This window comes from Corythoichthys intestinalis, chromosome 3 (genome assembly GCF_030265065.1).
Source record: "Corythoichthys intestinalis isolate RoL2023-P3 chromosome 3, ASM3026506v1, whole genome shotgun sequence".
Classification (NCBI taxonomy): Eukaryota; Metazoa; Chordata; class Actinopteri; order Syngnathiformes; family Syngnathidae; genus Corythoichthys; species Corythoichthys intestinalis.
In genome coordinates this window covers 12,332,133-12,354,610 of record NC_080397.1, presented here as the reverse complement: position 1 = coordinate 12,354,610, position 22,478 = coordinate 12,332,133, and the positions used below count along the sequence as shown (strand labels likewise).

The window sequence follows — 22,478 nt, the reverse complement described above, 5'->3', positions numbered from 1 at the left end:
CGTGATTGGTGCACCCTTACTTTTTATGGCACTGAAATGTTGTTCTTTAAAATTTAGCACATCATTTTAGACCCTGTGGGCCAGATAAAAAACTAAGATTATAGGAGATTATCGACAGTTTAGTACCTTGCATTACACGTTTGTAGACTTTCACTGAGGTGTAAGAAGTAAGCACTTGATGGGATGTTCCAAGAGTGTCTTTCTATTAACAGCTCAGTAGGGAGCTGAAAAAGTAACAGGGAGGGAGGGAGTGAGGGTAGGGGTGTGTGTACGTGTGTGCGTCTGTATAGTGGGGGAGGAACCGTACAACCGTACAGTGACAGCATTCTCTCAGCCAGCAGCCCGTCAACATTCTCTGCGAAGCAACTGGGACACCCCCAGGGCAGACCGTAGGCATCCCGGCTCATCAAGTGCGCACTGAAGAGGGCCTGGGCTCACTTTTGTGACCTACTTCCATCCCCGGAGACCTTTCCTTGTGGACCGGTGCTGACAATGCGTAGGCTATGCTTTGTGGGAGAGGAGGAAGAGAACCAACTAGAGAAAAAAAGTAAGCTTCCCACAAAAATATGCTTTGTTTTTAAGTTTGGATTTTACTGAAAATGTTTGTGACTTTTGAAATTGATTCAAAATTTTACATTGTGAGACCATGTTAGACTATATAGTTGGAAGAAAGTTTGTGACTTTTGTTTAAAATTATTTTTTGGGGTGGATTTTCAAACATTTACAGTGCATACAATGAGCGGAAACATGTTTTACTTTGCCTTTGCTCAATAAAGACATGCTAATAACATCTTCATAGTTTACTTGTTGACTTTAATTCACAGCGATAGACACTCAGTCCATTTTGACTAGGAGGGGAGAATGAACAATTGGACATCCATCTCTGTCAATGGCGGCTAATCAGTTAACACAATGACAAATATTGGTGGACTAAAACTTTTGCACTTCTGTTTCTGTGACATGCTCACAAGCGCTTTGTCACATGAGATGAAGTTGCCTCTCTGTGTAGAGATGCATTATGCAAAAGTTCACCTGATTAGCATGTCCGGTGCAAGAGCAGCAGTGCGTGCAGTGCACATTTGTACAAAAAGGGCATTCTTGGTCAAAGCGCATGTTTGCATTAATTTACATTCAATTATTGGCTCATGTGAGCATAAGCACAAAAGTTGTTCTATATTAGGGGGAAATGGGAACAGGCGCACAATGAGATCTAATCACTGTCTACAGTCAGTTTGGGGACTGAAAGCTTGTTGGAGTGTTATTGCATAACAGATGCTCTGTTGTTAACCGTCTATTGACTGGAGCATGCACATGATGAGTGACTTTTGGAAACTATTCTTAAAGACACATTTGAAAATAATTAGGCGAAAATATCAATGCAATAGTTTTTACTTTAGCAAGAAAAAGAAAAAGAGAATATTAATATACTAATTTCTTTTTTGTGGTGGGGGGTCAATACAGATTGTACCTTTCTTTGCTGATTGTGTGGATGTGCGTGAAGACATTTTCCACTCATGTCAGTTACATATTCTTATACATAAACAGTACAGTAGTGCTGGGCGATATATGTATGTTGGTAAAATTATTTAAATTATTGTAGTTATCATCATAAATTCCTTCTATTTTCACTGTTGTATATTTTAATAATATAAAATTAAAATACACTTTACTTAACGAAACAGAACGGCCTCTAGATGTCCAGCAAACCAGAGGTGTAATAAAGCACCACGCAGCACAAACCTTAGGTATAGAAATATAACAAACAGTTAAAGAAACTACACATTACTACTACACAGGAAGAAGCTTATGAAGATAAACAAGCATTTATTATTTATATATTATACATATAAATAATATATTTAGTTTTTTTTTTTTTTTTTTAGATCTAATACTTCTTGTTCTTCTAATGCTTCTTCTAATACTACTTCTAATACATCTTCTAATACACCTAATAAGGGTTAGGGTTAGGTTACCTAATAATTCAACTTCTCTGCTACTTCTTGTTGATGACTGATGACATTAACTAAAATGGCTATTCCTTCGTTATCTATGTTAGGAAGGGTTGGTATATTCTACGGATTTATAAGCATTGATTCTCAGAGCCCGATTTTTGAGTTTTTGTCTCAGAATAATTAATTTCAAATTCATTAATTGCAGACTTGTTATGTAGTTACTCTAGTTAATCAAAACACTGCATTATTGCATCACATCTTGTTTAGATACCGGGTGGTCGCAGTTCATTTGAACTTGTTAGATCAAATACTGTATTGGCCCGAATATAAGACAGCACAGACGACCCCCTCTTTTTCAAGACTCAAGTTTGAAAAAAGACTTTATGAACACCAAATTAATTTTTATACAGAAAATAATTACAGTACATCCGAAACAAATGATTATAACAATATATTTGAGAGTAAAAGCATGTTATTTTGCCTCATTCAAATCTTAATATCTGAACATTTAAATATGTAAACTAAAGTGCAATCTAAAGTGTAAATAAATGGCTTCTGGTTTTTGAAATGTAAATAAACCAATTTATTGTGATAAAACAACAAAATTGCCATAACTGCATTAACTAGTTAAACGAGAGTAGCTGAGATCTGTCATGACAGAACATCGCTTCAAGGATATCTGGCGCCATCTAGCGTCCTGGATGGGTTTAACGTCTAGACTGCGAATATAAGACGACCTCCTCTTTTTCATTCTTATTTCAATGCAAAAAACACAGTCTTATATTCGGGTAAATACGGTAAATAAAAATCTACTAAATCATGGCATATCATGTAATGATATTCATTGGCTTATATCATGATTAAACATTGTTTTCAGCACCACTTCAGAGTACATGACAAACTTTTTAAAGTTAAATGCATGCATGCAAAAAAATTAACGATAATGGTACTGAGATTACTGACTAAGGATAACCTCTTTGTAGTCTGTCCAGCACTGAACATTCAAAATCCATATTCTATTTTCCACATCCCTCACCACATTAAATGAAAAAAAATCCATTACGACTTATGTTAATGGCATTTTTTCCCATGAAGTTTGCTTACTTGCTTGGGGGGACTCTGGTGATTGCATTATTAGGGGGACTTGAAGTTTCACTTATTTTATTATTTGAATCAAAATTTGAATTAAAAAAAAAAAGTTGAGTTACATTTGTATGCTGATTAAAAAGAGAACTAGCATGATATAGAGAAACTAAGATTTGTTTTGGCGTTAGTGACCTGGAAATTTGTTCAAAACAACTGTCAGACATAACTCCACTAAATTATACTCCCCAGTGTTATCTTGGATAAGATACTTGAAAACATCTGCTTCTGCTTTGGAAAAAAAAAAAAAGATAGTTACAAAGTAATCACAGTCCAATTTTTCTTTTGGTTCCAAAATACATTCCTAGCTAAAACATCAACCCCACACAGTAAAATAAAAGTTAAAAAAAATAAATAAATAAAAATAAAAAATAAAAAAAAAAAGTGATATACAGTATATGAACTAATTAGTCCACTCCTCTCAAAAATAATAATTGATCAATCAACTATCAAAATAATAATTTTTGGCAACCCTACTGTGAATGTGCCCTGTGATGGGTTGGCGATCAGTCCAGGGTGTACCACAATTATCAGTCAAAAACAGCTCTTGAGGACAAACTGCAAAGAAAATGAATTGATGGTGTAATTTTTACAATAAAGAGGACTACATGATGAGGCTTTATTAGAAATGCATTGTGTGTGCGAATATGTGTGTGAGTGCGCATGTTCTTTATCTGAAAGAAGACACACACACTCACACACACACACACACACACGCGCAGCTGTATAACCTGATAACATTAACATATTTCCCTTGAGCACTCTGCAGCTAAAACTTCCAAACGTGTTTTTAACATTTCCTTTATCATCTGTTGCTTTTCAATTCTCATCACCTACAGTCACTTTTTCAGCCTTGAGCGTGATAATTTGTATTACATTATGTATGTAACTTGTATACGTAGATAGTACGCAGACATTAATTAAACATGCTGCATTACTTCTCTAATTGTATTTCAGAGGTACATGTTAAACTCATATCTTCAAAAGAGTTATAATTCATAATTATGCACAGCGTGTAAGTTTTTAATACTCAGCATGTGTATGTGCAAAAATGGCCTTGGCTCACCTAAGATGATTACTACAGATGTGCTGTCAAATACATAGGCTATACTAGTAAGTATACTGTACCATGAAACCTTGAGGTGATTAATATTTACAATGTAATCAAAAATAACATATATAATGAATACAATGTCATGTGTGGTGGTGTGGAAAAGAATTGAACTCATTCCTTGCCGTTGGTGGAGAAAGACATCCAATTTTTTCAATTGGGAGCGCTGGCAGCAGTCATTCATTCACTGCCAACCCTCCGTGTTCAAATGGATTGAACGTCTATCGCTGTCAGTGGCATCCAAAGGGTTAATTGCTTTTGTAAATCATGGAAGCGAAAGAAGAAACGGACCAACCAGATTGTTATCAGTGTTTAGGGTTGGGTATTGCGGCTTGAAACTTATTTTAAACAGGGGAAAGGCACATTGCAATATGTATTGCAATCAGTGTTGGGCACGTTACTTTAAAAAAGTAATTAGTTACATTACTCACTAATTCTTTCAAAAAGTTAATAACTGAATTACTCTATAGTAAAAGTAACTAGTTACCAGGGAAAGTAACAATTTCCGTTACTTTAAAAAGAACTTGTTGTATGTCAGCGAATTTGAAAATTTCTGAGCAGTATTCGAGTCAGTGAAATAAAGAAGAACAGACAGGTAGTTAGCAGCATATTTGAATTGCTTACCACATATGTCGACAAAAGCTTTGCCCCGGGACTTAAATTTCACATTACATGCAGGTTCTTTCCTTTAATTTCGACAAACTTGAAATAGTGTCTATATCTCCACCTCTTAAAGGACAATTTTTCTTCTGAATTCTCTGCCATCCCTGTGCATCTGTTTTGCGTGTGTGTTTGCCGCACGCGCTGTTCCGGTTTGCTTGTGAAATCACCGGCTCTGATTGGCTTACCACGACACATGACTCTAACCCTCAGCCAGTCACAGTCACTTCCATCGCATCTCTCGCAGAATTATTGCTGGCTGACAGTGGGAGATGGGAACGAGGCTAGCATTAGGTGTAGCAAACACAGAAACGTTACCAAACTTTGGAAAGCATTGTCTAATTGAATGAGCAGGGACAAACAGCTTGGCGTCAGAAGTACGTGCGCTATTCTCGAACCTGAACACACCCCAAGTCTTGGATGACAAATCAACAGAGCAGAGAGTCGACTCGACACGGCTGGTAGTTTCTTCAATTTATTCAGAGTAAGTAACGCACTGCTTTTGACCGTCAGTAACGGTAATGGCGTTGTAACGGCGGAAAAAGTAATTAGTTAGATTACCCCGTTACTGAAAAAATAACGCAGTTACGTAACGGCATTATTTATAACGGCGTTACTCCCAACACTGATTGCAATACATTTAGCAATGCAATTTTTTGTTAAAGACCAATGGTGAAGTAATTTCATAACATGCCAAATAGGGTCACAATTAAAGTAATTAAACATTGTCCAACAAATAAAGCATGAAAAAAATATATATATAAATATATATGTTGTATATTTAACAAAATAATCGCGTTTCCGAAGTTCGAGCCTAAAAGTGGACGAACCCGGAAGTGATACGTCACACCGAGAACAGCGATGGCAGCGCTCCATACAGCCGCCATACAAAGCCCTTCAAACAATGATTCAAACAGCGATATAAGTGATAGATCGAGCGCAAGGGAGGAGATCCAAGTTTTTTAAGAGTAGGAGGAAGAAGAGGAGGTTGGAATTTTATGTTGGACCTAACATGTATTAGCCCTACGCTAATGACGATGCAAACAATGTGCCTAGACCACCTGACATGGAATGGATACAAGACCCATCGAGATTACAAGATTGGTAAGATATAGGCTGTTATTATTTTCATGATTTGAAGATGCAGGCATTTGCACATAATTTTATGTTTTTGTCTATCTGATGACATTGTTTAAAAAATAAATAATCAGACTTCATGTTCATTTTGGCAGATCGGCAGCTCTCGTGCATATAAAAAAATAACATAAAAACGATGGGGGGAGAGAAGGAGATGAGTCGTTGATGGCCTTCTCCACTTTATTGTGGCAACAATAAGAAAACAAAATAATTGTGGACTGCCGCCACATTCAACCGCGAAGTTTTGCTTCTCACTCATCTCCCCCTCGCCTCCTACTACTCACAGCTCTCCAGTCCCAGCGTCTCTTAAACGGATCGTGCATAGTGTCTTGTTATGGGCTTTTTGTTGACAAAGGTATCAAACACGCGACGTGCTGACAACTTTGTTTCTTTATTAACACATGGAGCTAACAGTACGAACACAGCTTGGGGCTCTCAGCAGGCTGTGCGGAGCAATAGATAGAGCCTGTAGAAGTGGCTTCTAATAGCGTGAGGAAATGTTGTTTTTTCACACAAGCGAACAGATTACAAAGCACCACTTCAGTGTTGTCCTAAGACTACATTTCCCATGATTCATTGCGTGACCTGCACCGCTCGCTGATTCGCTGCGAGATTGACTCAATGGCTACGCTAAACCAACACGCTAGTTTTCAACTGTCACCTGTCAGCGGCTCTCGTAAAACACAAACTAGAAGGCTATCATGCGATCACCGTGAAAGAAACACCGAACCGTCCAAAAGCAATGCAATGCTTGAAGCATTAAGGTGGAAATACATAATACAAATACAAATAAATGTGCACAAACTCACCGGCGTTGTGTGTCTCTTACGGCAACGTGACCATGAATTACCGCGACGCTGACCCGCTTATATGCACATCCACACCCCTTTCCCGATTGACAGTGGATTAACCCTTTCGGACAAGATCGTAGATGACGCACAATTCAAACACGCTTAACCTAGCGAACGCAACAACAACTATGATCGGGGATTGCCACAAGTTAGCTTTCGGCTAACGTAGCAAAGCTTCTACTGTTCATTCCACAACAGTTGGCAGCTCTGCTTTGACAAAGTCATCAGTCATCTATCCAAAAATCACACTTACTTTTTGGCAAATCCTTGATCATCAGCAGACCGGTTGAGGAAGCAGGCATCTTCGAAGTCTTTGTAGCAGAGAACACGACTCGATGATGGCGTGAAATTCATTCGCTTAGTGCGAACAAAAGATGTCCATTTACGTGCCCTGCTATCCTTCAGCCACTCATACAACTTTTCTTTAGATTGAGAACAATACATCGCTACACACCGCCATGGCATCTTACCGAGAAGCAATGCAACAATACTGTGTGTATGGCGGACTTCCGTCGCAGTTCTTGGTATGACGTCATTTCCGAAGATTTCCGAAGCTTATCGAAGAAAAGAATTTTTCGTTGTCAAGGGTGTTGCTATGGGTTAAACAAAGAATCTGGAAGGATTGCGTTAAAAAAACTAACGACAATATGCTTATAATTGTTTAGCCATTGATATTATTCAAAAACATGGTTGGCCAACCTTACTTCACATTTGGTCTTTAAGTGTTTATAGATGAATGAAAAACAACACAATGCTTGTTTAAGTCAATTCTATTTATTACATGCTACTGGAAACATTTTCAGCAATTACAGCTAGCTCCATGTAGCCCTATAGGTAGGCCAACATGTTGGACATTTATGACAACCATGTTAAAATCTATCATTTTTTTTAAATCTTAAGGATGACTGTAGTTGCTTTCGACACGCCCAAATCAATGAGGCGTCTGGATTCCATTGTCTATGGTTGCGGCAGGCTTCAAACGAGAATTACGCATGTGCGTGACCTTGATCTGTCATGTCACATGGTAAGATGGTATCTGTAAAAAAATATTGACCAAAAAATTAAATGGACGAAGTATTTCCCAAAAGGATATGCACGAAATATATTGAAAACACAGAATCATCAGTGGTCATCATATCATCATCATATCAGTGGTGGGAACCTCTGGGTACCTCACGATATGATAAGATTTGCAATACAAGGCTTACGATAACGATTATCTCAAAATATGGCGATATAACAAGTATCGATAAATTGGTCAGTAAATAATTCTACAATGTTTTACTATACAAGCAATAAATAGAAAATCAATCTTTTCATCCCTTTGCTTTGAAATGAATTGAGTTTTTCACTAGTAGACGTCCTATTCATTTGAACTGAGAAGGTGGCCTCCCTCCCACTTCAAACAGATTGGTGGTGTATGGCGGCCAGTGGTAACCAATGAGTTTAGTTTTGTGTTTCATTTCAGGTCATTTGCTGTTGATTTCCAGTCACTTCTTGTTGATTTAGGAGCATTTCTGGGTCAATTCCTGTTGATTTTGGGGCATTTCTGGGTCAATTCCTGTTGATTTTACGTTACAGACCAGGAAGTGACCCGGGAATCTCAAATGAATAGGCAGTGACTGAATCTCAACTGAAAGTGATCTGTAAATGCCCTAAAGCGAACAGAAAGTGACCTGAAAATTCCCCGAAAATCGAAAAGACTGGCTGCAAAAGCTCTGGTTTTGAATGAACAAACGCTCATTTGCCCCTACCAGTCTAAGGCTAGGTTCAGGCCGCAGGTCTTAATGGATGAATCCAATTTTTTTGTGTTTTTCCGACTCGAGTGAGGTATTAAGTTGATGATCTGAACGTGACAAGAGGTATAGAAGTGGACCATTTCAAATCCGATCTGGGTCACTTTCGTGTGTGGTTTAAATCCAATCTGGGCCACATTTTTCTTGAAGAGTGGATTACGGAAAAGTTTATTCAACATGGCTAGTGCGAGACAGACTGTTGTCAATGACTGTCATTTGCTGAGGTTTTAGCGACTCGATGTGTTTTTGGTCACTTAAAACTGAATTTACCGGGGATTTGAACATATTCTCGGCTCTCGCTCGCCATGTGTGGTTTTGTGGAGATGACTTTTGACGCACAAGAGTGACGTTGCTCGTTAAGAACACGTCACACAAATAAACGAATCTCATTACACGGATACGTTTGTTCTGGCTCGAGAGGCCAATAAGGAGTTGGGTCCCAGACTGTTCTCCCGGTGTTTGAAAAATACAGGAAGAACAGTCTAGCCGTGCCAGGCAAACATTTTTCCAGAATGTGGCGGCAGTATGAACTGTTAAGTCTCCCAAATCGGAATTCATGCAGCAATTACGTCAGCAAAGAGCGAGAGCGGCAAGCATTACGGCAGCGATGTAGCTGTGCATTAGCACCTAGCTTGAACTCGGCTTTTACGCAGGAGGTGGGCAGTGGGCTTGATCACAGTCATGATAAAATAAAATGAAGAAAAAGATAATCCTGATAATGCTAGATTTTCGTTTTGTGCGCCAAATGAGCAATATTTCAGTATTGCTCGCATGGCCGAGTCTGGGCAAACTGACGCACACACGCAAGGCTCATGTGCTTGCGTCATGCACGTACAGTGCGTGTATGCGTTCTATCAGTCCATATAAACTTTAATATCAGACTAAACAGGGATTAGTAATGTCTGTTATTTGTGTCTTCTTTTTGAAAATCAAAATATGATCCACCTGGAATGACATACAGCCAGCATGTGTAGTTATTTGTTTTGATGCTTCTGCGTATGCGGGTCAGTTTGCTCAGCGGGTGTCGGACTGCGAATTAGTGTGCATGCATAATACTTGAACGGGCTCATTGGACAAAAGCAGTCTGATGGTCGGAATTGTGCATTAAGACCTGCAATATGAAACTAGCCTAAATGGATTGGGCGTCTAGCCTAGCGCTTCTAGTGAAAGATTATGGTAGCAACTTCTTCTTGGTTCCCTTTTTTTAAAAAAAAAAGTATTTATTTATTTATTTATTTATTTGTTTGTTTGTTTATTTTAAGCAGTGACACCTTTTTAAAACAATATATCAATTCTTGGCAGGAGCACATCAATAACTTTTTGGGATACAAAGTATCATGATATATCACCATTTCGATATTTTGTCACACCCCTATTCATATCACAATATACTAATATACTTTTAATATTGCCCAGCTCTTATTAGCGCAAATAACCATCTTTCTTGAATCCAGCAGCTAATGAGTTAAGAGGGACGAGGTTAAAAATAAATACTTAAACTTTAACACTGTGCATTGTTTTGAAAACAACGAAACAAGCGATAGAAACTCGAATTATTTTCCCAGTTACTCAAGTAAAAACATTCCCCAAGACGCTCCACCCCATTGTAAATCATTTTTATGTACCTAAGCTTACACAAAAGAAGCAGTTGTGTTGCTTCTAACACGGACAAATGGATTTAAATTTAGTGTCTGTAGGGATAAAAGTGACAAACTTGGCTGAGACAAAGTGGTCTTTAGCAAGCTCATCTTTCTTGTGGACTCAGCAAGATCCACGTGACAGGCTAACCACAGCCAGGCATGTTTGCGTGTGTAGGGGTGTGAGTGCGTGTGTGTGTCTGTGTGCATGGGGCTGGAAATGAAAGGCATTGTGTTTGTATTTCAGGCTCTCAATGACGCGGCGCAGGAAGTAAATTTTGTGGAAGCGTCCCACTATGGAACACGAACTGAGGACGGGGCTTTCGGTGTGGGCAGTCGCCGCCATCGTCTGCAACTCGGTCGTGGCTGTTCTTATCCTCATTCTCCTGGTTATTTTGTACAAAGCCTGCCAGGTGCCGTCTAAACCCGTCTTCACACCAGAACCAGAGAAGACCAAGCAAAAACCCGATACCAAGTATCTTTTGGCAGCCTAATAATGACAAAGTGACAAAAAAGGAGCTCCTGTTTTTGTCTTCTGTGGACAACTTCTCTGCGTAAAGAGTTGAAGGCAGTCCAAGAGCAACGTGAAGCTGCCCCAATCCTCTTATCTCCGCTCTGCGTCTCTGGGACTGTCCATCTGTCAGCCTGTTTACTCTGCTCCACACAGGCGGACCGTGATATCCTCCACTCATTTTGAACCAACTGGGGAGGGAAAGCCAAATATGGTGGTGTCGGATAAGAGTGGACGGGCACCACTAATGATGTCGACAGCAGTTCACCTTCCATTTCCGTTGTGCAAACTCCTTTGAGATGTTTTGAGGAATACTTGCTGTTAATGTGCCTTTTTTCCAATTAAATAATAGACTAAGCAAAGCAATATGTGGTTTAATCGTGCATTAACTCATTGAATGCTATTGGTTACTATAGACATCTAATCTATTTTAACGGTGAGGACTGGCAGCAATGTCATCAATGATAATGAATGAGTTTATATTGCATTTTGGGAATAAGACATACACAGAATAATTAATGAATAATTGCTCTTAACTGAAATAAAAGTTGCAACTTAATTGACAAGTTTTATGTCCACCAATGATTACATATAGTTCATCAATAGGGGTTTAAATCACCATTTTCATGACAATACAACATTGTTTCTAGGCTGACAAGGATACGATATCTGATAATATTATTAAGGGGCCGTTTACACGACCACGGCAACGGGGGTGACAACGCAAAAACTTTTCCAGAGAGCCCTACCGTTTACATGGCGACTGCGTTTTGAGCGGCTGAAAATGCTAAAATTTTAAAACACCTTCCAGAGTGGAAATCATGAAAAAGCTCCCTCCTGTCATTGCCGTTTAAACAGTCAACAATGCAAAAGTGAGTTTTAAGTGACAACAGACTTCCATACTCCAGAACAGTAGGTGACGATAAGGGCTCAAATACACCAAGCACATCTTCGTTCCGGTTTCAGTCCGGGTCCGGCAAAAAATAGCGCCGGAGCCAATCCGTTCCCATTATATCCTATTGTTCAACGTATACCGGCTGCGTCAGTGCTCCGGATTGACTGCGGACCATCTGGTTTAGGCTATTTTCTATTTTTGCGGGAGACGCATCCGTCAAAATGGGTGGATCCAGGCCTGGAGTCAACAGCCAAGTGTCTTATTCACGGTTTAAACAGCAGCGAACATGAAAGAAGAATGTTTCATCATGGAGGTGGAAAGTCACAATGTTAGGTTTTGTGTTTGTTTTCTCCTAGTGTGACTTGTCCCTGTGATTGCCCATTGATTTCACCTGATGTGCCTTCTCCTAGACTATAATCCTGTGCTCACCTGTTCCTTGTTGTCTCGTTACCCCTTGTCTGCTTGTGTGTATATAAGCTCCCATTTTCTGTTCACTCCTTTGTTGCGTCATTGTCAATGTCTGTCTGTCTCAAAGTCAAGACCTCTCCAAGCCTTCGTGTACCAGTCCCTCCGTTTAAGTAAGTTTTGTTTAGAACCTTGCCTTTTGATCCCCAGTCCTTTTGTTTGTACTTTGTGCTTTTGTTATAATTAAAACCATTTTTTGAGTTCTCTGCCACCTGCCTTGCGTTGTTGTTTCCTTGCATTTGGGTCCACACAACCTGCCTGCCCGTGCGCTCCCTGACACACAAAGGGATTTATGATGCAGCAGATCATTATTATAAGAACAACATTAAAAAGGAAGCGGCAAGGTGTCCTATTATCTGTGTTTTTCTGGCAATGATATTCAACCCACGACGTGCTGAAAACTTTGTTTTTATTCCCACACGGCACTAACAACACTTCCTCAACCTGTGGCTCTCGGTCAGACACGGCGCTCCGCATACGCATAACACGCACTGCGCGTAGGGCACCAACTCTGCCTGAAGGGGCACAAAAAAAAATATCAAGTTTGTAAAAAATCCTAAAAAATAGTAATTGTAATAATAACAACAATATATAGTATTTAAAATAAAACTTTGTAAAGCCTGATAAACGCAAGTAATACAAATATAAGTAACATAGGCTCATTATTTACACAAAAAAAGAATCTCCTGTGCGACCCTCTCGTCAGTCTACCTTTGGTGCCCCCCCCCCCCCAATTCCCTAGTGGTTTGCTCCATTATGCTTCAGTAGCAAATTTGGCAGAAGTTTATTCTTGAAAGGAAATGTCATCGAAAAGACAACAAGAGTCGGGGGTGAAAAAAGGAAGAGGAAAAAGCAGCGAGATAGTGCCCGCGCATCACTTGCAGGTAAGAATGTTGTTGTTGTTTTTTTTTTTTAAATGATTGTTTATTTATTATCAGCTACGTTTACATGACTACAATAATCTGATAACTGGGAATAACCAGGTAATGACAATAATGAGATTTGACGCATTTACGTGCACTTCAGTGATGTGACAATCAGGAAAAAACTGGTTTACATGTTAAGTCAATAGTTCGATTTCTTTCCAAGTAGTACATGACGTAAAACTCTTGGTCTCAGCATAGGCCTTCCTCCATGTTTACCAAAAACCCATGCTTGCTTGAAGTTGTCCCACTGAACCTCTTCAAATGCGAGTGTGGCGATTGCGTTACACAAGCTCGCTAACTGCAGAGAAGGCCCATAGGCTGAAAGCGAATCAATTTGGCGTCCCTACGGCCTCTCTAGCGACATCCGTTTTTCCATTTGTACACATGCTCAGAGATGTAAAATAGCGGTGTTTATCAGATAAAGGATAGCGGATCATGCTCTTTACATGACCACTTGAATAATCTGGTAACTCCAGAAATCGGGTTATGATCGGTTTATTAGTGCGCACAACCAAAAAAAAACAACTCCAAAACGCTGTGGTGGAAATGATGTGACTTGCAAATGCATTGCACAATGAAAATTAAATGGAATGTTACGAGACATACCTGTAGTGGTTTTATGCAACGACTATGTTGATACCGAAATTTTTCCATTAGTAAGAAGCCGTAGTCATTTTTGAGAGTTTCAGAGGCCAAGAGCGACATCTACTGGTGAAACTAATTAGAATTTTTTTTTTTAAAAAATCTTAAAGCTATGTAGATTTCCCCTTTCATATTCATTGTTTCCACATTATGTCAGATATTGTTCATTTCTATCGTTGGGGAGGGGGTGAATGGGGGGGCTGGGGGAGGGGGGGGGGGTGTTACCACAAAGCATTTATGCCTAGGGCACCAAAATAGCTAGCGCAGGCCCTGCTCTCGGTAGACTGTCTTTGTTTCTCACTCCTGCATCACATGAACAAAACAACATCATCGTCGCGTGCACTTCAGGGTGCCTCGGAAAACATCCAATCAGAATATTACCCATGGAATGCCATAGCAGAAACTGTAAGGATGGATGGGGAGTTTTTAAGCAAGTTATGTAATTTAAAACAGTAAATAAATAGTGTCACAAACTCATGGTAAAAGCAGAAAAATAGGGGAAAAAATTTTCAATCAAATCAAAGTCCAACTCTCTCTCTCTGCCTCTCTGATGAGTACAGATTCCGTGTGTTTGTCATTGTTTTGAATGCCACATTACGATGGGACGGAGTTGGCGGACTGCAGCCGTGCTCAGCCGGTATGTTTTGCCTGTTTTTGACTTACTGTAGGGCACGCAGTCAACACAGAGCCGTGCCGGACCCGAAACGAAGATGCGTCTGGTGTATTTTCTAGCAACCTTGTACATGGCCTATGTGTGTTCGACATAATTCAAGAATCAATTCAACTATTCACTTCTCTAATTACAGCTGTGATGTGCTTCACCATGTTGCTATTTAACCAGGACGAAAGAGTAAACAGCAGAAGGGTTGGGACACCCCTCTCTTATTAAATGAGTTTCTAAGTTCCATCAGCCGCGGGAGTTCGGACACGCATGCATGCATGCATTCTTGTACTTATACCACCTACAAATCGGTAATGCATACTAAATCGGCAAATTGGATGTTTCATACACTTTTGCGCTTTCGTGTGCACACAGTTTTCCCAACACATCATAGTCGTGTAAACACCAGTGACGCACAGTGAGGTTCATGGTTGGTGAGGCACTGACTCCTTTAGTGTCAGATTTCCAAATATATAAACCAAAAAGGGTAGCTTATTCAATTGGCTACTGGTTATTTCATATCTCATCAGCATTCTTCACAAAACACGCACACACGGTAAATATTATCGATGCGTAAAAGTAAGAAAATAACATGCATTTGCTCTACACCCTCAATGTGTTGGCCGTCGCAATTCTATAATTCATGCAACATAAATGAGAGTAAAGAGTGGTGTACAAAACCACAGAATTCAATTCTGACCTTTAGTGAAATATTCAGTTGTTTTTAAAACTTGCAATTCTGATACTTTAATCAATTTATTACAGATTGCTAAACAAAAAGTGTGAAAAGAAAAACAAATAATATTTTATTTATTTAGTTTTTAAATATTCTATTAGTCTAAGCTCTTTTTTTTTTTTTTTTTTATAGGATTGAAATGAAAACTTTTTGTGGTCTTGCGCCTGTCCTTCACCACAAAAACCGTCGTTACTTTGGAAGGGCATAGGTTTGGTCTCAACATTCGTAGGGACGATATAACAGCATAACCTGCATGTAGGTACTTTTTGCTGGGGACGGGACATTAATAAGACCAAACAGATTGGATGAAGGGGGCAAAGGGCCACATTTCTCATGTATATGAACCTAATTAATTAATAGGCAAAATGATCAATGCAAAATATATACTTATCTACTGATAATAACTTTTACGTGCATTGGTTCAGATGATACGCTGTTTGATTCAAACCTTTGTTTTAAAAAAAATACTAAAGAAACATTTTGAGAACTTCCTGAATAAATGTCTGGTTTTTATTAGCAAACATAAACATAATGAAAATAATTCACTTAATAATGGTAGGGTCAATTCTATCCTTACAACATATGGAACTATTGAAAGATCTAAATTCTCTATATAACTGAACATTATATCATGCAAAAAAGGTAAGGTTGCTTAAACGTTGATGGGGACAATTTTAGCATCCTGAAAAGTTAGTAGTGTTATGTCCCTACCGTCCCTATGCAAACCTACGCCCTTTTTGTAAAAGTCCTCCTTATTTTCCTTTACTTTAAAAAAATCTCTCCGCCTCAATGGAGAGGATTGCTTCAATTAGATCGTTCTGTGTTCTATTTGACAAGCCAGAAAACACAGTGGATGTGTCCAAATGTCTAGCTAACCTTTCATCTTTCTCAGCAAAACCATGTAATCGTTCTACATATATGCCACGTTTAGAAGAGCTTACACGCTCATCGTTACAACAAAATGTTAACTCCTGTTTGGCTAGGATGCAGGTTGCATTAATGAGGTCTTTCAAACTCTTTCAGTTTTCCTTTACCTTAGCATTGTGGATGCTACCGTTGAGCTTCCGCTGTTCGTCAAAGCCAAATCGATCCTTGAGCTTCCAAAAGTTTTTAAAGCAATCAGGCTTTGAATGTGAGTGGTCGAGCTCTCATGTTTGCTGAGGCTTCGTGGTAGTTTTTTAATGTCACAATATCTCGTGTTAGTCCAGACATTGGCACAAGTTGAGAAGAAAAGGCAGGGAAAGCAGCAAAGGCGATTTTTCGAAGGACAGCCACATAGCCAGTCTTTTCGGGTGTACCAGTCCGTCTGAAAAGCGCGAGTTATCTTCTGTCCCGTAGTTTGAAGCAAACCTTTTAGCTCCGGTGTTGAGTTAATCGCGTCCACTTTTGACGGAAAGTCCAGTTTCACGTACGCCCCCTTTCAGTGCGGCAGAGTACTATCTGCCGCAACCTGCGCTTTTTCACTGCGGTTTTATTTCCCATCAGCAAAACTAAATATGTTGCTAACAAACATTAAACTTTAAGGGTTAAAGACATTAGCCAGACTGTGGAAAATCAGGTCAAACAAACGTATCTGGAAACATTATAATGGCGACATGCAGCTGTACGGCAACCAGCACGCTCCTATTCCATGTATCAACCTAGTTTGTTATGGATTGCGCATTCAGAGGTGAGGCTTTACTCGTTGCTGCCGCACCTCTCATTTCTTTTCTTTATTTGAACAGGAAAGAGGCAAATTCAGCGATTTTGACTATAAAAAATGTTTGAAATGAGTCATACATAAAGAGCAATGGACAAATATTAATATAAATTTGATGCTATAATTATTTTTTTGTCATGATGACAGGTGAGGCTCTGCCTCACCTGCCTCCCCTGACCGCACGTCACTGGAAAACAACGGCAGAACGGCAATTTTGAATTCTTGTGTGTGTTGTGTCGTGTATTTTTTGACAATTATGTTGCTTAAACATTGGAGAAATTTTGCCAATAAATCGATTTAAATCAGATTGTGCTCAACTAATCAGTATATCAATCGAATCAAATGGATTGTTTCATCCCCAATCGTCATACAAAAAAACACTAGAACTACCAAGGGTGGATCAGTTGATACAAATCACTTTTGTAACCAGAGAAGGGTTATCTGACCCTAATCAGCATATCTTTTGTGAGCACGGAGGTCCTCATTAGTCATTCCCATTCACACTCGCAAAACCACAAGGTTGGATTGCTCCAATTAGCATCTTGAGTGTTTGCAGTGCAGGGCTGCCTTGGCTTTGTTGGACAGTGGACCGCTCAGGCAGGCAGTCGGGCGGAATACCTTTATACATATTCCAAAAGCTGCAGTTTGCCCACTGTATGTATTGTATACTGAAGCTTGTGTTTGCTGTGACAAAGCAGCTGTTTGAGTTGCTGTGGAAAGTTCTTTGGTCATTGTGTGCTTCAACATAATAAACTGTGAACCTTGACAACTGAATGTTGGACTTGTCAAGAAAAAGTAAAGGTGCTTGATGAGATTTGTCCCAGATGTTCTAACACTCAATTTCCTAAAATTTAGACAGTCTGGTTTAGCTACAGTTCTGAATGCTAGTCATAGTTTCATGCCACATGTCCCTCTCCTCATTTTTACAATAACCCAGGAGTTAACAAGTCTGGATATGCAAATATTCAAGATGCCAATTGCTGCTATCCAGAGTGAACAATTCACACCTAAGCTGCTTGATTGCTTGTTTGAGTGGTCTATTGTTTGACAAAGCCAAGTAGTCCGTTTGGTGTCATTTGACGCCTTTCTGGTATTTCTTTATAGCCCGCCCCCACCCCACCCCAAAAAACGGACTTCCAGTGATAATCCACCAGGTTTTATTAGGAGACTATGAATCTTATGGTCGCCAAACTTCGTGCGAGAACCAACTGGTCGGCACTAATTGAAGAACGTCGAAATATAAGTAAGTGATAAATAAGTGATAGGTGATGGTACGAAACAAATGACCGTAAATTAACACATTGTGTTCCAATGGCGGCGATAGACGTCCAATCCATTTGAACTCAGAGAGCTGGCAGCAATCTTACGACTTCTGTCTTGAACATCACGTAATGTTATATGATATGGAAATATGCTGACAGTATTGCAGCAACTCTGCAGCAGTTTCTTTTTCTGTCCCTGCTGATTCCTTGCCCTTTCTTCGGCCTCCCGCACTGCCTCATAACTGGACCCAGGCCAGATATTTGCAAACGAGCCATAGCACACTGATCTGCTTCAAAGTGGCATTTGTGCTTTGAAGGTCAGCACGTTCTGATGAACTGCTGGGCTGCTCTTGATAAAGGCTTATTGATTCCCAGCGCAAGAAAAAGAGTTTATGATTCACTCCGTTGCTGCACCAAAGGAAGCAAATTAGAAATGAGCATTCATCTCTTCCTCTGCTCCAGTGCACTGTAATCCCTCCACCTTGGGAGAGAGCTGTGCGGCCTGGATGATGTTAGTGGCGATGTGAGATTAGGCAATTGCCATTAGTCACCGCTTCCTTACATCTCAAGAGGGGCAATTTCCGAGGGGAGTCCGATGTGAGCTGAGATGAAAGCGAGTCACCGCCACGTTATGTAAGAAACGGGAGAAATAGCACCTAGCGATTACTAATAAACATGGGACATAGGGCCAGTAATCTGCGGCTCCATCTGGACCGCTGGAGGGCTTGCGTAACCCTCATCTGCCTGTCAAACCGTCACAAAAGAAATCCAAAGTTAATCTTCCTTTTTGGTCATGCGTGTGCGTGCACTCAAAGGCCAGTATTCAATGTTTATGCCAACACAAAGAGGTGCGAAAGGAGTGGGTGGATGTAGTAGCGATGTTACTTTTCCTATCTATGAATATTTGATAACTGTAGTCACATTTAATCAGATGTTAAAACGAGGGACCCTATAGAGTTGCCAGCGCTGATCCCACAAACAAAGAGTCATTAAAGTAATTTTAGCTCCATTTCATGCAGAGAAGTGATTATTATTCATGTTGTCTCACTACATATGGCTGTTAAATTGCCATGAGTATCATGGTTGGGTTTAAAAGGAGCAACCCCTGAGAGAGTTTTAGTTTAAAGGCAAGGCAATATGGCCTTAAAATAAAACCTCTGATGTTTTTTTTCACAAAGAATGTGGTTTAATATTTTTTCCCCCATTCGCTCACCCGACTTTTTAACTCTTTAAGTTCCATTGACGGTGATAGAAGTCCAATCATCTGTGAATTTTATTTTGTTTGTCCCTGGTAGGCGTCCAATACATTCTAACTGGGAGATTTGGCAGTGAAAGACAGAGAAAGCTCAAAACAAGTTTTTTTTTTAATGTTAAATGTAGAACAGAAGTAATGCAAATTTTAGCTTTTAGCTCCCAGATATAAAGTACAAACAACACAAAGGAACAAACTCTCATGGCAAAAATCTACAAAATAACAGGCTGCGAGAAAAATAAATAAATATTTTCAATAAATATGTGTAAAATGAATGGATTTTATGGGTTAAAAAAAAAAAAATAAATATAAAAATAATAATAGGTAGAGAGCTGTAAAGTCAATCATAATTGAGATCTTGAGGGGGCGATCTAACTGGTCCAATAGTAATAAATTTTAGAACGCGACTGCCGTCTCCAGGCTAAATTTATAACTACAAAGTACATTCATGCTTGTAAAATTCCTCACTGGACTATTAAATTGCACAAGCTTGACGATGCTGCCCTCTGTCGTTCAACAGAATACACAGCCAAAAACAACTGGGACTTGCATCACCACGATCTATCAACTTGACGAATCACCATTCAACGCACACTTAAGCTTTCACTCGAATTTTAAAATTCAAGTGCCTTTTACCTGGCTGTAAATAATCATGTTTCAGTTTTATTGACTGTGACAGACGTCCAATTGGTATTAGATTTTCTACAATTTTTCACTGTGTAAAGTAACGGGCCTCGCACCGGGGCGCCGCCGGTGAAATACCACTACTCTTATCTCTTTTCCACTTACCCGGTGAGGCGGGGAGTGCGAGCCCCGAGCAGGCTCACCCCCAGCCCCTCAGCCCCAAGCACGCCCCGCGCTCCCTTCCACAGGCGGGCTGGGCGCGCAACCCACTCTGAGGGCAGTGGCAGGAGGGGAGTTTGACTGGGTAAAGTAGGTGTCCTAAAACGAGCTCAGGGGAATCTGATTACTTTCTTTTAGTAACGAGTAATCTAACGCGTTCATTTTTCCCACCTAGTAATCTGATTAAAGTTAGTTTCCTTAGTATCTGTGCATTACTATTTTGTTATTGCCTCATAATGTATGTAGAATAAAGAATATTGTAGTCATGTACGAAGAGCATTTTGAGAGAAAATGCTTAGAAAGGTTCCCGCTACATGTTCGTTTCCATGGTAAGTACAGACAGTTACTTCCTGTTTTGGTCTCGAGTCACACGCGCTAAGTGTGTTCGGACTGAGAAAGGCGTGTGCCAGGCTGCCACCGCGGGTGCAAATTTAAGCCGAGTGCAGCCACATGTTGAGATGTGGAAGGAAATGTTGATCTGTGTACGTCCATAAATGAACGTGAGTATTTTTCCTTCATTCTGGATGGTTCCGGCGATAGGTTGGACTCCCTACATGTGCGGCCATTTCGTAGCTTTGCCGTTCCAACGACAGGTAGTCATAACTCCAAGTTGGCAAGCATTGTTTACATCATATTCGTGTTGCACATTTATGCCGTGAGGTGACATGTTCGTTTAGTATATTTGGGATGTGTTGTAAGTCCAACTGAGTGCAAAGTGTTTAGTTGCCACCACGTTTTATGGCCAAATTGAGTGTGTACGGTACTTCCGCGCCCACCCCCACCTTTGTGTTTATTGCACTGTGCAATTCATTTCTGTGTTGTTGTTTATTTTTCAGTCAATTTGCATTGTTTTGATTTGGCACTGATATGCTGTTAACCCTAAACTCTGACCTGAAATTCAGATTTTTTTATATTAGGCTTAATATTCGAGTCAGCTGGGTTTAATTAGTCAGTGGAGTTGATTTCAACAAATTCCATGCAGTTTGTAAGTTAATTGTCAGTTACAGGGCTTGGAGTGGCTAAGCTATCGCGAGTCAATGGTGGTTGAAATCAACTCCATCGACTAATTAAACCGCCGCCAACTCGAAGATTAAGCCTTATGTGAAAATTTTGGATCTTCCCCTTTAAATTCAATCATCGTAAAGTCAGTTACATGTGGTGACCTTTTTCTGTTGTCATTCTTACATTGAGGCGGCAAAGTGGGACAAATGGGCAAAAAGTAACTGATAAATTCCTTTTAAAGTAACTTATTTACTTTGATAATAAAGTAATCAGTAAATCACTACTTTTTTTAGGTGTAATCAGTAATCAGCAATTAAATTACTTTTTCAAGTAATCTGTGGCAACACTGGTTTTTATACAGTCACTTTCGTTAATATATTACTTGCCATGTTAGACACAACAGGGCAGTCAATAATAATGTATTAATAAATTTGTTTTATTGAGCACTTTCACAGTGTAGTCAAGATCACTACATAAACTGATAAAACAAAACAAATAAAAGACAATTTAAAAAAAGTAAAGTAAAATCTACTAATTTACTAATGACATGACATGATACCATGCAATATCTATTCTTTGGACGATGTGACAATCATTGCCGAGATTGTCTGAGAAGATTGTCTGAAAAGTCTGACACAATTTGATCAAAGGCCTGGTGGTGTTCGTCTCTAAATTGAGGATTTAAATGACGACGGGAGACAACACTGCTGTGTGATTAATTGCACTGACAAAGTCATAAAAACACACAATCATCCCGTCAAATTTGGTAAATGGTATTATACTTGTATAGCGCCTTTCCACCTTTCAAGGCCTACAAAGCGCTTTGCACTATCTCGCCATCCACATGGTGACGCAGCACCAGGAGCAACGTGGGGTTCAGTATCTTGCTCAATGACACTAAGGCTAGGTTCATACCGCAGGTCTTAACGCACAAATCCGATTTTTTGTCATATCTGTTTTTTTGGTGTGCCCGTTCAGATTGCCTTTGTCCATTCAAGTATTACGCATGCACACTAATTCACAGTCAGACATGCGCTGAGCAAGAAGACCCGCATGCACAGAAACATCAAAACAAATGACCACACATACTGGCTGTCATCTGTCATTCCAGGGAGACCATATTTTGATTTCCAAAAAGAGGACACAAACAACAGACATAAATAATCCTCGTTTAGGCTTATATTCATAGTTTATATGGCTCGATAGCATACATGCACTGTCCGTGCATGACACACACACATACGGACAGTTTGCCCCGACTCTCGGCCGTGTAAGCAATCTTGAAATATTGCTCATA

At 39.7% G+C, this 22,478-nt stretch overlaps 1 long non-coding RNA gene across 1 annotated transcript; it reads left to right on the top strand.

Moving 5' to 3' along the window:
• The first annotated feature begins 300 nt into the window (after nucleotides 1-300).
• Nucleotides 301-12,996, top strand: LOC130912795 (uncharacterized). The gene is made up of 4 exons (XR_009062643.1): nucleotides 301-547; nucleotides 5,923-5,970; nucleotides 10,535-10,613; nucleotides 10,693-12,996. It is a non-coding gene; the product is annotated as an uncharacterized LOC130912795 (long non-coding RNA).
• Nucleotides 12,997-22,478: the final 9,482 nt, after the last annotated feature.